At 31.5% G+C, this 17111-nt stretch overlaps 2 long non-coding RNA genes across 2 annotated transcripts in view; both read right to left on the minus strand.

Moving 5' to 3' along the window:
- Positions 1 to 14747: 14747 nt before the first annotated feature.
- LOC124922298 lies at positions 14748 to 16236 on the minus strand. The gene is made up of 3 exons (XR_007097792.1): positions 16118 to 16236; positions 15392 to 15493; positions 14748 to 15153 (listed from the first exon to the last, which is right to left on the minus strand). It is a non-coding gene; the product is annotated as an uncharacterized LOC124922298 (long non-coding RNA).
- A 49-nt stretch (positions 16237 to 16285) lies between these two features.
- The window catches only part of LOC124922299, a 2050-nt gene continuing 1224 nt past the window's right edge, over positions 16286 to 17111 (minus strand). Inside the window, exons 2-3 of the long non-coding RNA XR_007097793.1 lie at positions 16583 to 16646; positions 16286 to 16297 (exon numbers count right to left, since the gene is read on the minus strand). This is a non-coding gene — a long non-coding RNA (uncharacterized LOC124922299). The remainder of the gene's footprint in view (positions 16298 to 16582; positions 16647 to 17111) is intronic.

Consider the following 17111-nt stretch of genomic DNA (forward strand, 5'->3'; position numbering starts at 1 on the left):
ATAAATATTTTATTTTAATATATATATATATATATATATATATATTATTTTTTAAAACTAATTAGTGATAAATTAATCTATTATTTAATTAGTCATTAATTGTAAGAGAGAAAAATATTAATAAGATTTAATATTATTTTTAGGATTATTTATAAATTAAATCAAGTACGTAGGAGGATATACAGTCATATATAAATATGAAGTCTCAATATAATATTTTATTATTTGATTTTTCTTTTTTATTGTTAATTCAGGTAAGGTATATTTATTGAACTAATGATAAAATAATATTTTAGAAGTATATATATTTTTTAATTAACTTATCTAATATTATATATATATATATGAAGAGGTTGGCATAAAAGATTCATTAAAATAGTTTTGTTTGAAGATAAATATGTTTTTTTTATATAAATATAGTTTTGCAATATCTAACCTACTTTTATAAATGATATATATATATATATATATATATATATATATATATATATATATATATATATATATTAAATTTAAGTATGAATATATATAGGTTAAATTTAAACTTGACTCTCTATACTAGTTGAATATATAAAATATGAAGGTTTCATAGTTTTACATAAATTTAATTTAGAATTAATACTAAAAAAAAACATTGATTAGAAATAAAATTTTATATTAAATAAATATAACAATAATTAAATAGACTATAAAGAATAAATTAATTCATTACTAATTAATTTATAAAATAAGAATTTAATTAATAAAAAATCAAATTTATAATTTCATATTTATATATAACATATGCCATTGTCAAAATTACGTTCATATAATTATAAATAATTTAATTATATTTATAACATTATATTATATATATATATTACTCTACTAAATCTATATAATTTATATATATATATATATATATATATATATATATATTTATTATATTACACAAATATATTTATTAATTCTTTATAATTAAACTTTTATAATTTTGTATACACAACTCTTTTGAAAATTATCTCAATTAATTTTTAAAATAATAAAAATTAAAAATTATTAATAAGACTTTTTTATGGTTTATAATCATATAAGACTTATAACATTTTTTATTCAGTTAAATGTAAGACTTTTAAATGTGAATCTATATACCGCAGTTAAATATAAGACTTTTGACTGCGGTATAAAAAATCGCACTTAAAGATAAGACTTTAATTACGGTATAAAAAACGTAGTTAAAGATAAGATTTTTAACTACGTTTTTATATACTACAGTTAAATGTAAGACTTTTAAAGGCGGTTTTATATACCGTAGTTAAAGATAAGATATTTAAAGGCGGTTTTATATACCGCAGTTAAAAATAAGGTATTAACTACGTTTTTAAATACCGCCGTAAAATTTTACCGTTAAAAACACTTTTTTTACTAGTGGTCTGTACAAATAAACTAAAAAGATTAACTTTAAATCAATCATTTGGAACAAAATGTGATGCTTGCTTGCCTTTAACTTCAGCCTGATTTCACCTCTTAAGCAACAAGAGTGCCGACAGTGGTAGATTCACTACAAATATATAAAGTTCATCCTTGTCACAACTCATATTAATATACAACAGCCTTCAACATAATTGAAATTCTTAATAGTCCATAACCCTTGCTATTGATTCAACTTATTTGAATTGAAGATGCATATTAATGTTACTAATGAACAGTCGAGAACCTATAAGCTTTTTTGTGATCGGGGTATCCATTTCAATCAGAAAATGGGCAATTAGTTGAATACACGAAAACAATAGATAGAGTTATTTTAAAGAATAACAAACATCTTTGTTTGGTTGAAAATTTTAATTAATTTAAAAATAACTTAACAATTTGATTTGATGTGTGATGAAATAGTTTTTGGATAAAACTAAGTTCAATAATTGTTAGTCATATTAAATATATAAATATATATTTAGATATCAACATCTAAAGTGATGTAGTGCTAAGCATGCTCGTCTGTCAAACAGGTGACCTGGGTTCGAATCTCACCAGGTGCAGAATTAATAATTAGATTTTTGTTAATTTGCAGGCACAGCTGAAAGTCAACGCGGAGTTAGACCGATTTTATGAAAGAGTCTAATAGAAAGAGAAAGTTAGACGTGGGGTCTAATGTTAGTTCAGGCGTCTAATAGACTGTTAGATGGGGGCGTCTAATAGACTGATCAGATGAAAAACGTCTAATAGACTAATCAAATGGGGGCGTCTAATGGACGGCTAAGATGATCAGATGAGGTGTCTAAGCAGATGAACGGCCAAGATGAGGCATCTAATGGACGGCTAAGATGATCTGATAGGCATCTGAAGGCAGATGCTCTTCCTGGCAGCTGGTAGTAGAGTATTCCAGGCAGCTGACAGCAGAGCTCAACAAATGAATAACCGCCACGTATGCCATAATTCAAATTGCATGTACTGTATTGTACTACCACGATCTCAAGAATCTTTTTTTGATGTACTAACCAGTACCTCATGGATAGTATATCCAACGGAAAGGTGACATGTGTCCAAAAGAAGGATTTGACCGTTGAAGCTTTTCAAGAATAAATTGCTGCCTAAGACAACCGACAAATCACAGGCTGAAAAATACAAGAAACAGAGAGAGAGCTACTTCATTCATTTTTCATTAAAGAAAATTCCTGAAATCAAACATCTCACTTATTATTTAGCTGTGAATACATTGTATTACATACTGTCTTTTCGGTGAGAAAACTTCAGTGTTGTAAGTTGAACAAAGGTTGTTTTGTTCAACAGAGAGTTAGCTAGATTAGTGAACTGTATTTGATTCAAAGAATTATAGTGAATCTTTCCGGTGGTTAGAAGAAGGGTGACGTAGGAGAGTTTGCTCCGAACATCCATAAACAAATTCTTGTGTTCTTTACTTTCTGCCATTCATCCTTCTTTGGTTCTTAGCTTCAAATCCGACGAACATTTTCGCACTTGAAAATCTGTTTCAAGAGTTCGAAGGATTTGCAAAGAATAGAAAGAGATATTAATCCCTAACAGGATTTTATCAAACTGTTTATCCGAAGTCGTCATCAATAGCCAGACCCCGTCTCTATTGGTGTCGTCGATCCTATCAATTGGTATCAGAGCCTCGTTTTCTATTCTCAAGCTTCTAAAGAATCTGAATCATGTCTATGGTTGTCATCAACAATGTTCCCATGTTCTCAAAGGAAAACTATGTTGTGTGGAAGGCGAGAATCCAAGCTCATCTAGCTGCCATAGATGATGACATGTGGTTTGTCATCACCGACGGTCCGATAAAGATTGAGAAGGCTAGATTTGAGTGGACCAGTGAAGATAAAAGAATGAACAACCTCGACAACATAGCAAAAGACATCCTCTACAAGACATTGGATGACAACATGGCATTCAAGATCATTACATGTCCCACTACCAAAGATATTTGGGAGAAGCTGACTAAAATGTGTGAGGGCAACGAGCAAACAAAAGAAAACAGACTCATGGTTGCCACTCAACAGTTTGATAACTTCAAGATGCGTCCTGGAGAGACGATGACTGAGTTCGATGAGAGATTCAGTAAGGTTATCACTTCTCTATCCACTCTGGGCAAGACTTACAGCAACAGAGAGGTTGCGATCAAAGTCATGCGTGCTTTGCCCAGAGAGTGGGATATTAAGACGATGGCGATGAGGGAGTCTAAAGACCTCAATAGGATGGAGCTCTTTGACTTGCTGGTCGATCTAAAGGCCTATGAGTTCGAGTTGAATTATATAAATGAAGAGAAGCACCCCCACATCCACCATCATAACAAAGGCATTGGTGACTGTTGAGGAGCCATCTACTGTCACTGCTGTGAAGGCTACTGCTATGCAGATTAGCAGCAATGCCATGGCTCTTTTCATGAAGAAAATATGCAAATTCATGAAGAAGAGACACTTCAAGGAAGGAAACAGCAAGCCGAAGCGTAATGAGAAAAAGAAAGATGAGAAAAAGAACAAGAAAGAGCTGAAGACTCTCATGGCGGCTGAAAACAAAGCCAAGTGGGCCGACAACGACTTAGATGATTCATCATCCAACGTCAGTGATGATGAAGAGGTCACTTGCTTCATGGCAAAAGAAGAAGTTGATTCTGAGGTATTTGATTTCTCCTCTGAAAAATTCTCAAGAGATGAGTTAATTACTGCACTCAATTACGTGGTCATTGAGTACAAGAAACTGTCAAACTCTTTTGATGAACTAAATTTGAAAAACAAATCTGACAGCTCTTCTTCATCTCAAAACAATGATTCTAAAGTTTTTGAAAACAAAATGGCTGAGCTCTCATCTGAGAATGAGAAGCTCAAAGAAATTGTTCAAACTCTGTTTTCTGAAAACCAACGTTTGACATATGTGGTCGGTTCCTAGACGAAGTCTGGAGATGCAGTCAGACAGCAGATAAGTATGTTGAGGCCTGCCGGATGCAAATCCGGTTTAGGATTTGATGGCAATGACTCAAACAAGACTTTTGAAAAGTTAAACCCAGAAACTGATAAGTTTAAGTCTATAAACTTTGTCAAAGGGAGCTTAACTGAGAATGGAACTGATCCAAGCTGTGATGAGTTAACCTTAAAGGATGAGATTACTTATGTTCCGCCAACTGTTAGCTGGCTGAAACTTAAGATGGAAGCAGCCAATAAGTCTAGCATATTAAAACTTGACAGGAAGTCAAGGAGTTTTAGACAAAAACCATCCTCTAAGATTAACAGTTCAGCTGCTAGCAGAAAGACGTTTGCTAAGCATAAATCATACGCACCAATCACAATGCAACATGAAAAATCCATAAAAATAATCAAAGTATGAATTCCCAAGGGACTAATAAGCCATGGACCCAAAGAAAAATGGGTACCAGATTCGTTATTGTCTTTGAATGTAGGTAAAACAGGAAAGCAGCTTGGAAGAGCTAGACGGCATCTGGACAACCGACTGCTCGGACATAGCATATGACAATCAGCAGCCTGAAGTGGCTGACATCTTCTCAAAGCCACTTCTCGAGTCTAAGTTTTCTTACCTTAGAAATATTTTTAGGATTGTTAGATTATGATAATGCCTAGATTATGTTTAAATCATGAACTCAACTAGTTTTGATAATTTAATTTAAATAATCAAAAAGGGGGAAATTGTTGGTTTGAAATTTTTAATGAGCTCAACAGGTTTTGATAATTTAATTTAAATAATCAAAAAGGGAGAAATTGTTGGGTTGAAAAATTTAATTAATTTCAAAATAACTTAACAATTTGATTTGATGTTTGATGAAATAGTTTTTGGATAAAACTAAGTTCAATAATTGTTAGTCATATCAAATATATAAATATATATTTAGATATCAACATCTGAAGTGGTGTAGTGGTAAGCATGCCCACTTGTTATACAGGTGACCTGGGTTCGAATCTCAACAAGTGTAGAATTAATAATTAGATTTTTGTTCATTTGCAGGCACAGCCAACGCGCGCGAAAGTTAGACGTGGGGGTTCAGGCGTCTAATAGACTGATCAAATGGGGGCGTCTAATGGACGGCTAAGATGATCAGATGAGGCGTCTAAGCAGATGAACGGCTAAGATGATCTGATAGGCATGTCTAATGGACGGCTAAGATGATCTGATAGGCATCTGAAGGCAGATGCTCTTCCTGGCAGCAAAGTATTTCAGGTAGCTGACAGCAGAGCTCAACAAATGAATAATCGCCACGTATGTCATAATTCAAATTGCATGTACTGCATTGTACTACCACGATCTCAAGAATCTTTTTCTAATGTACTACCCAGTACCTCATGGATAGTATATCCAACGGAAAGGTGACATGTGTCCAAAAGAAGGATTTGACCGTTGAAGTTTTTCAAGAATAAATTGCTGCCTAAGACAACCGACAAATCACAGGCTGAAAAATACAAGAAACAGAGAGAGAGCTGCTTCATTCATTTTTCATTAAAGAAAGTTCCTGAAATCAAACATCTCACTTATTATCTAGCTGTGAATACATTGTATTACATACTGTCTTTTCGGTGAGAAAACTTCAGTGTTGTAAGTTGAACAAATGTTGTTTTGTTCAACAGAGAGTTAGCTAGATTAGTGAACTGTATTTGATTCAAAGAATTATAGTGAATCCTTCCGGTGGTTGGAAGAAGGGGTGACGTAGGAGAGTTTGCTCCGAACATCCATAAACAAATTCTTGTGTTCTTTACTTTCTGCCATTCATCCTTTTTTGGTTCTTAGCTTCAAATCCGACGAACATTTTCGCACTTGAATCTGTTTCAAGAGTTCGAAGGATTTGCGAAGAATAGAAAGAGATATTAATCCCTAATAAAATTTTATCAAACTGTTTATCCGAAGTCGTCATCAATAGCCAGATCCCCGTCTCTATTGGTGTCGCCGATCCTATCAATCTTCAATGGCAACTCCATTGGAAAGATCAAAAGCAGCGTCTCAACCTGAATTCTAAAACCTGAATTGAATTTCAAAGTTCAAAATAATTGCACCAGCAGTTAATAACATCAATAATAGTTTCATTAACCAAACCCTAAATTAATATTCATCGAAATCATAATTTGGAACTTTAGTGAAAACGTTCTAACTCTTTCTTCTCCATGGACATTAATGCGGAGAATGATAAGATGATAAAGAAATAGAACATGAAATCTGCATCGAGGCTCTAATGCGGTCGAGTCATGAACCATTTGGAGAATGAGAGGTCTTCTAGTTCCCATTTCCACTTCACAAATTCTTCATCATCCTTCTCATCAACTATGTCTCATCAACTATGTGTTGTTTTTTTGTGAGGGAGTGGTTTCAATTCAGCTTCTTCCTTTAGAGATTTCCGTTTTTCTGAGTTCTCAATCTCTTGCTCTTTATCACTCTTAGTCTTATCATTGGCAAAATATTTGCTAGTTTTCTTTCGACCGGAGTTCTAATTGCCTCCAGGATCCTAAGCACAACAATGACATATATACAAATTAGAATAATTACTACGGAGACAAATGAAATATTATATCACTCCACATAGAGAAATTTTGTACGCTTATAATCTTCTCCTGTTGTGAAGTAGCTGATGAAGACTTTTCAGATGTTGATGGCTATGTGTATTGCCACTGTCCTTGTCTTTTTTTCATAAACCACTTCCGAATATCCGACTGATAAGTTAGACATGCAACACACAACAAGTATAATTAAATAATGATTCAGATAGATAAGTCTATAAATGATGTCTTGTGCAGTTCTAATACAATACAATGGTGCAAATATGCCTTAAATGGTGTCTCATTCATTCAGATATAGTCATTGGAAGTTGATAACAAAAACAAAAAAATAGGTATTAGAACTCACCATTTTCGAGTATCCAAACAATTCAACTAATTCTTTTCTTGTTCATTTCACAAGTAGACTGCCACGAAAAAAAAATTCAAACTCAAAAGAAATCATTACAACAAAATATAGTTTCAGCAACGCTTATATGCCCACACATATTAAGTGTGGGTAAAAGTCAAGAAAATAAAAAGGTTTTGCCAACCTTTGATATACTAACAACTTTTATTATTTATTTTTTTTTATATATACTTGTTGACAAACTTATAATTTATTCACTTAAAATTTTAATATTTTTAACTTTATAAATATTTTATTTCATTATTTTAATTTTTATAAATAAATTTTATTTAAAACTTTATTAATATTAAAATTTAATTATTAATTTTTTATAAATAACTAACCTTATCTCTTTTAATTAATTATTATTTAAATTTAATTAAATTAAAAATATATATATAAACTAAATATAAATTAGATATTATATTATATTAAATTAATATTTTAGATTTTTTATGAAAATAAATATATAGATATTTGAATCTAACCTAATTCAATTTTTTTTTCTTTTATATATATATTTTTTGACAACCTTATAATTTAATCACTTAAAATTTTAATATTTTTAACTTTTACAAATATTTTATTTCATTATTTTAATTTTTTCTAAATAAATTTTATTTTAAAACTTTATTAATATTAAAATTTAATTATTAATTTTTTATAACATAACCAATTATATGCCTTTTAATTAATTATTATTTAAATTTAATTAAATTAAAAAAATATATAAACTAAATAAAAATTAAATATTATATTATATTAAATTAATATTTTAGATTTTTTATGAAACTAAATATATAGATATTTGAATATAACCTAATTGAACTATATTGTTTTGTTTCTCTCTCTTATGAAATGTTTCGCGGAGGCTCGTGCGAAGAAGATGAATATCTTGAGCAGCGACGAAATCCAACACTAAGAACAAGAGAAGGAGCTTCTAAAATAGCTGACTCCTAATTTGGCGATGGGCGGAAAAGGACAGACCGAAGCCGACTCTCGATTTGAGATCAAGTCGTCTTCATTGTTGCTGGTTACGGTTCGAATCGTATGTTACTAGTCCTCTTCTCCGCTACTAGTTGGAGATCGATTTGAAGAAAGGCATAAGGGGTTTACCCCGCATTTCATCATATTTCTTGGTAAGTTGTAAAAATAGCAATAAACCTGTAATGAATCATAGCGAGTTTATTGAGAAATTTGGTTGGTCAAATGTACCTGTTGTTTCAGAGCAATTCGATATAGCTTTAACGTTTTGGTTTTAAGTCGAAATTGGTTTATGTTTATTTCAATTTGGACGACTATCAGTTTGATTAGTTGTTACTTTTCTGTTGTTCCATCCACATGTTTGATAAAATGCTTCAATCAATGAGATTTCGTGTTTGAACTTTCCTTGCTCATCTGGTTTAGAGATTTTAATAAAATCGCATGCCACTATACATTCTCCCTAATGTACGTTTCACCGTTATTTGTTTTTAAAGAATCCAGGTGATGGGACAGGGAGTTGAAAGTGGTTTCTGACTAAATTTAGTTGAAGTTGGTATGAATTTAGTGTGAAGTGTTGCTGATGGATGAAATGTTAATCACTCTCCGAGTCTTTCCATTACCTTCAAGTATTTATTTGGTCTTTCAAATGCATATTTTTATCATCTTCTTAATCCCATGTCTAATTTATTCTTACTCTAAGTCAACATTTGTTGCATATATGCACTATTTATGGGAGAACAACCACATAGTTCTTGTCAAGAGGGATTTCATTCTTATTCAACTCATGGATGGTCAGGAACCTAACCGTAAAAGATTATGAGGTATTTATTTTTTATTACATTCTTTTGAATCTCATGAACTGTGCTTCTCATTTTTTTTAAGAATTTATTGCCTGCCCTTATAAATGAAACAAAATTTGGTGGAAGTTAAATGTGAGGAGATGTGGTTATGCAATTGTTTATTCATTAAACAGTTTTTGGTATATCAACTAGAAATGTTGATACTTTTTTCTTTAACTTTTTTGATTTTTTTACAAGGAATAAGAGGCATTTTTCCTTTAGGCTTTATCCCTTTTTAGTTGTAGCGAACCCCTTAAGTGAATATTTGCGACAAGAAATGAATCCAAATTTTATGATGACTGACACTTTTAATCAGAAGATAATTTGTTCTTGGATTGGAAAGCTATGGGGCTTATGTTTAGAGGAAAATTTTTTCCTTTACCTCGTCAAACACCCTTGAGATTTTCAAGTGATGTGTTTGGTTTATTACACCATTTAAAGAGAAATAGGGAATGAATTCTGATCTCAATTTGATTCTCACCCATCCATGCTCCAATAGTACTCTGTTTTGTTCTTTTAAATGTAGATAAATGTCGTTCAGTTATGGGGCATGTGTTCTGTATTTACCAAGGGCATCTTCTAAGTCTCCAGGATCTGTTGGTGTTAGCTCCAAAATCAACTCAAAGGTTGCTAAGAAATCTGTCGATGGCCCTAATCTTTGTCCTAGAGGTACATACCAAGGGCATGATGATACTGTGGAAGATGTGTAGTTTTTCCCATCAAGGTAGGAAGAGTAGTATCTACAATCAAGACCCTTGATCTAGGGTTTTTTGTTGTTCTTGAACATACAAGTACTATACATGTTTATTCTTTATGATTTTTTTACATTTCTCTCTAAATATTCTTGCTCGTTTTATAGAGACCAGTAACTTTACATGTGAACTTGTGTTACAATATCTATGAACATTAAGTCCACTATTTTAAAAAATGTCAGTAGAAAAAGGTTGTGAACTGGAGAATTATCAAAATCTTGTTTTATAGTTCCTACATTTGTTATTAAAATCATTACTCTCACAAAAGTATAGATCATGTTTGCTGCATTAGGAACTGCCTTCCCAAACTCCAGTTCATAATGAAAGTCTAGCTTAGTGAAATCTGGAAATTTAGCAAATATGGAGCACTATTTTTATGCATTTTTTTTTGTTTCTAGTCATAAAATTGTTATATGGATCATCTGTATTATTATATATTTGTCAGGGTATTCCCGTGTAGAACTGAGTAAATTTTATCATCCTGGTTGCTTGCCTTTTTCTTCTGTCGTATATATAGCTATTAGTCGTATATATAGCTATTAATACTGTTTTATCTGACTCTCTTTTGTACTAAAGTGGGCAGAAATTCTGTAGCGTTGGTAGGTACATTATGTTGTAATTCACTTCACGAGCTTAATAATTTCAAGTTTTTCTTAGAAGTGATTATGATTATTACTACATGATTGGGACAATAAAATCTACTGGGTACTGCCTCAATAAAGTATACTATGCTTTAGAACCAGACTTAGTACTTCTGAAAACTAAGGCAACTATTTTTTAGGATCTTCTTTTGTGAATTAAATCTAATTGTAGATTTCAATTGAAAGCGGAGAAATCAAAAGTTTATCTTTTTCTTCGTCACATTCTTTACTCATTTCATATTATGGTAATAAAGGAGCACAACCATAAGCATTTATTATAAAATGCGTATATAATCAAATATGAAAAGAACAAAATATAAATAATATTTTATTCTTATCATCTTTCAAGGTGCAAACACAAACATTACCCAACCTTTTGCAAAATTATCCATCAATACATGATATATACAATATTTATTTTGATGATTATAACTATTGATAACATCTAATAAATAAGTGTAATAGCATGATTATAAATAATATATAAGAGTTCATGTTTGTATTAAATGAATTGTCATGGAGGCTGCTAGTCAATTATACGAACCACTGAGGAAAAAAGAATGACCCCCTATAAAGCTATTCAAGTTAAAAATAACCATCCGAATTCATGTTTCCTACTTAATGTGACCGCCTGCCATTTTTGTTGGAAAAAATCCCCACTTTGCTCAAAGAGGATGAGCTATTTGGAACCCTACTTTATAGTTTACAATAACTTTATTCTGTTTTTTTCCTTGCTAAAAAGGAAGGATGCGGGTTTAAGATCCCTAAATGCTTACATGCAACATTATTACCAGTTCATCTTTTGCCTATAGTCCTGATCTATCAATGACATTCACTTGTCTCTTCTATCGGTTGAGAAAGTTCACGATGCTGACCTTTATTGTGTTGATTGGAATCCACACAATGTTAATTTTATTCTGACAGGGTATGTAATTTCCTTGCCATTATGTGATTTTTCAGTAAATTTGTTAGAAGTTAAGTTAACACGAGTTCATATACACATTTCTACTTTTTGTACATGAGGATGTAACTTCATTGATGCGTTGCTGAGTATTTTCTATAGTTTTTGATTCCGAGTTTCATTTAATTTGCATGGTATTCAACAGATCGGCTGATTATACCATACGCATGTTTGACCGTCGAAATCTTAAGTCTGGAGGGGTTGGATCACATGCTCATGTATTTGAGGGTCATGATGTTGTTGTTCTCTGTGTACAGGTTTGCAATATATGATCAGTTATTCTTTTTTTTTGGTTGATTTATCTATTGAAAATAGCTTCTGACAATAAATGAATTGCAGGTTGATTTTTACAATAGCTTCTGACAATTGTTTCAATGATTTATTATTATTATTTTTGTAGTGGTCTCTAGACAAGTCATCTGTTTTTGGCAGTTCAGCAGAAGACGATATTTTTAACTTGTGGGATATTGAAAAGGTCTAAAGCCTAATCTACTAAATTATAGATTGTGTATATGCAATGAATAGACACAACTTTAGGATGTATTTAATGGTTTTCATATTTTTGATTAAAAACTTTGTATCTCATTAGTATTTCTTATGTATTTAGAATTTTTGTTTAAATTTGAAAATAATTATTAAAATATATAAATAATAACTGTAAAAAAATGAAAATATAATTGCATGAAAAGCATAAAATAAAATCTGGAGAAAAAAAATATAGACCGAATAAAAAAAATAAAACAAAAAAACCGAAAAAATAATGGGCTAAGAATTAATTCAAAAATATATGGTACTGGCGACGCTTATTTTAATTTTACCAACGCTTATTTAAGCGTCGCTGAAAACCTACAACGACCCTGCTTTTGGTGACACAAGTTTAAGCGTCGGTGATATCTTTGGCGACGCTTTTAAACGTCGGCAAAAGTCTTTTTAAACGTCGGGGATGTCTAATTTGTTGTAGTGAATGAGACGTAATGATAGTTGTACAATGTCAGTTTATATTAACCAGGACAATATATATTCAGATTCCAAAGTTTTCTAAGAAGAAAGTTTAACGAGTGAAAAATAATACGACAATTTAGTGTTTTAAGCACCCATACTGAAAAAATAAAAAATAAATAATAGTAATCTCATCGATTTTAGATGACAAAAATGAAATATAAAAAAAAATCAAATAAAGGAAGACTAAGAGGAAAATAATTGACCTTAATTTTGACTTGCAAGTTTTGAAGAGAACGTTTTAGGCTGAAAAATGACGTCCTCCGCTATGGAAACAGAACTCGACGCAATAGATAGAGAGAGGATTGTATTGACCAATAGATCTTCCAAGAGTGAGCTCTTGTCGTTGGACTGAGCTCCTAGGACAACGATCTCAGGGATAGGGAGCTTCTCACCGAAGGCAATTGCTGCTGCCTGTACACGATTGTAGGCCTCGATTCTAGCCTTGAAATTTGAGGACATCCAATTTTGATTGGTCGATTGGCGGTGTTGATGTTTTCTGGAACAAATTATAAGCAATAAGATTGTAAGATCTATTGAGCAGTCGGCGCGCAGGGGAAGGGAGAAAGAGAAACAGATTGGGAACATGGATGCTCAAAGGTTAATTTAATTTTTTTATAGGTAATAGCGATTGATATATGTACCAATCACTAATACAACTTACACTACAACAAAAAAGGCTTTCGGAAACGCTTAAATAAACTTTTGTCAACCCTTAAAAGCGTCGCTAAAAATATTACCGACACTTATCTTAACGTCGCCAGAAGCAGGGTGGGCGTAAGTTTTAACAACGCTTATTTAAGCGTCGGTAACATTAAAATAAGCGTTGCCAAAAGTGTATTTCATTTTTTACAATTTTATTTTATATTTCAATTTTTATAATAAAATTTTTTATTATTTTAAATTAAATAATCAATAAAAAGAACATTTAAAATATCATTTTTTTACTCGTTATTAACATTTTAAATAATAAAAAATGAAATATAAATAATCTCAACAAAATTATCTCATAAAATCATATTAATACTTAAATAAAAAACATTAACTAATATATTACAAATGTTCTAATAGTTTAAAAACAATTAAAAGACAATTTTATACATCCTATTTTTTTGGCACCAACTCCACAGCATCTCTAACACAATTTGGAAATGATATGTGACCACCAGACATGTAATTAGATTTTGCATTGCAGCTGAATTAATAATGTGGTATGTTGCCTGCAATGAGATCCAAAGAAAAACATTTCATTGCCCAACATAAACAAATGGTAAATACAAAGTAAATTTCCTTTAACTAAATGAGAAAAAGAAAGTAAATTTCCTTTTAACTTAATGCGAAAAAAAATGTCAAACACACCACTTCTATTCTTAAATACTCTCAACAAAAAGTGTTTGGATAATTTTTTCACACCAATGCATTCCAAAAGAGACTTTAATACTATATTATACAAAAAGACAATTCTATATCCAGCAGTTGAGTCAAATAAATCTCTTTTAACTTACTCAATCTTCACACACTATAAAACAAGAAATCCCAATTAATAGAGATTTACTCAACTAAAGCTTATGTAATGTAACCTGCATAAGTATCTCCAACACCAATCCCAGTAAACCTAGTCTTTCATGTTCCAATGGAAGTTGTATGTTAGATTTTTCTATTGAAATTGGAAGTAGAGGAAATAAAACTCAATAGTTCCACTTGTAAGTATCAACATCTGTAATTGGTATCAACAACTCTCTTTGGACTATACTTTGTCAGAAGACCTTTTAACCGTGAATACATAAATTTCCTTTCATCGAAATCAACAAGAAAAAAATGATAAGAATTATAAAAGTAACAGATAAGTTCACAGAAAGCTAGTTACGGACTTATATGAACAACAACATTTTCAATAATTGATTATCCCACTGCAGATCTGAGCTCATTTTAAGCATCCTAAGTAGAATCAGTATTAAATGGACAAGAAATATAAATGCTAAGAGTTGGACGCTCATAAGGAGCATCCTGAAAGCCAAAAAAGGTCCATCATCACAAGTACTAATAGTGATGACCAAAATGAACGAAATCAAAATCAAATAGCAATAACAAATTAACAATATACATGAAAAAGACAAAAGATGCAGGGAAAGTCATGCATACCGCTTCTTTAGAAATAATTGCAAGCTCGCCTGACTTAACACCCTCTTAACACCCTGTTGCTAGAACTCTCTAGCAGCATAACCCTAAAATAATAATACAATATTGCATCAATTCATTTTGGTGGAGTTAGCAAAAATTAGGGTGGAAGGAAAGAAGTTTTCAGTCATATGAAGCCAAAATGTGCAATATGTTTGACATTAGTTGGAAACCCAATTCAATCTCTCATTCCTCGACAACTGCAACGCAAATAATGATATATGATAGCACCTGAGCATAACATAATTAAGATATACAATGGATTCGGTATCTTCGTCCTACATCAAACTTCGATTAGAGTACGATAATATCAGAATTGCGCAACTTACACCAGCGTTACTGCCTAGGATTACGTATTTTAAACTTTTCTCCGCCATTGATTGACTGCTCGTTGGCTGGCTTATCCATTCAGATAAGAAAACAGACTGAAACGCAGTTCAACATAGCTAATCAATTTTATTGTAATTATGTTATAATATGGAACGCGTGATAAGCTTGAAAATCACCATAGCGTGGATCTGCAAAGGCTTGTTCGATCTTGGGTTATTTGAATAACCAACTGGTTATTTCAAAATAACCTTGTTGGGAGTATATATGTTTTGTAAATTTGGATATATATTTACATGAGATAATCTGACATGAATTATTGACTAAATTTACTACCTGCTGCCAGCCAAGATGTGTGAGCTTTGCATCAAAAAACTCTTCTGACATGTATGCACTATGTTCTTTTTCTCCTGCTACATTATGGAACCTTGGGCATGCCTTACATGTTGTATACAATACATAATAATTAACCAATCAAATGGCATGTTTTCAGATTGCAAAAAACATAATAAACGTGTTCAAGTTCTTAACAAATAAAATGAGATGTTAAAGAAAAACTCCACTAACTAGATGAACTGTTTAACAACTATGAAGTGAGTATAAATTAGTTATACTGAAAGTATCAACCATGTATGCAACTTAACAGAAAATGTACATCACAACAACAAAAACTCAAACATATCTTAAGAATTATCAGTGTAGAGGATAATAAAGCTCCTCTGTCTCTCTCTTTTCATTTTCATTTAATTGAATTGAACTGTACACTACTATTTTAAAATAGCTCTCACTTGACCTAAATTTTGAGCTAAAGATAAAGATTATGGAAGAATTTTAATCTTCTGGTCTACTTTCAGATCTAAGAACAATACAAAGAATATAAGGTGAAGTCTAGCCCAATCAATCAATCAATATTAGCAAGTTATGCATATCAGGGCAATCAAATCAAACAAAGACAATACGATGAATTGGAAGTTGATAAATACGTGAAGAAGAGGAGATTGACATGCAAAATGAATCGTTTAAATGATATAGCAATGGCAAATAAAGAAATAGAGAGATTACCGGAGAAGAGAATATAGAGGAGAAGTTAGCAGTAGGATAAAAATTATGCAAATTTACAAAGAAAATAATTTTTCTGCTCGGTAAGCACCAACTTTATGAATCCACCCGTCGTTCTGCAATTTAGCTTTCGAAGCTCTATATCCAGATCATTAGTCATACCTTGCATCTCTCCCTCTCCAACTATATCCACAATAAAATGAAATAACATGAACATCTATGCAGCATTGTAATCAATTTATAGTATTGTGTAATAAGAGAACATAGTAAAGCCAACCGAGGTGTGGATGTAGAGAATCTAGGTCAAGAACTAAATCAATTGATGAATATAAGTGCAGAAAATGTTAGAAAACCAGTAAATATTAGATTCTCACTTTAGTATAGTGAATCATGCGATTAAAGTTGAGTAAGTGACATTTACCCTAATCACATTATTGTAATAAAATAATATAGATTAAAAGCATATACCTTATACACTTTACTTCGATCATGAAGAAGGTGTTGTTGTTTCAACTCATTCACAAGAAAGGTCCTGAAAATAGAACAACCGCCCAAGCCATAAAAGCGTGTAATGTAAAAGAATAACAGTAACATGTTTGCTTTCTCAATGCAGCATAGGCCTCTACTTTTTTAAGAGTAAATCCAGATAAATAAAAGGAAAACAAGCAATCACATACAGGCCATCTGGAAATTTAGATTCACAAACAGATTATGCTGACATACATTATAGGTTTATATCAAATCCACTCTCAAAAGTGCCAAATATACTATGATAATATCGTAGAATCAAATATACCTTTCAATTGGATCCCCCATAATAACTTTATCCCCAAATATACCATCTACAGAAACGCTAATAACACATAATAAGACTAAATATAGCATATCAAGAGATCATGCAACATTAAATGATGTGAATAGCTTAAACTCGCCAAAAGCCTCTAATTGACTCAAAATTCGTCCCATAGGATTGAGCGTGCCTGTAAAAATCATCTTA

The sequence above is a fragment of the Impatiens glandulifera genome, chromosome 1, assembly GCF_907164915.1.
Source record: "Impatiens glandulifera chromosome 1, dImpGla2.1, whole genome shotgun sequence".
Lineage (NCBI taxonomy): Eukaryota > Viridiplantae > Streptophyta > Magnoliopsida > Ericales > Balsaminaceae > Impatiens > Impatiens glandulifera.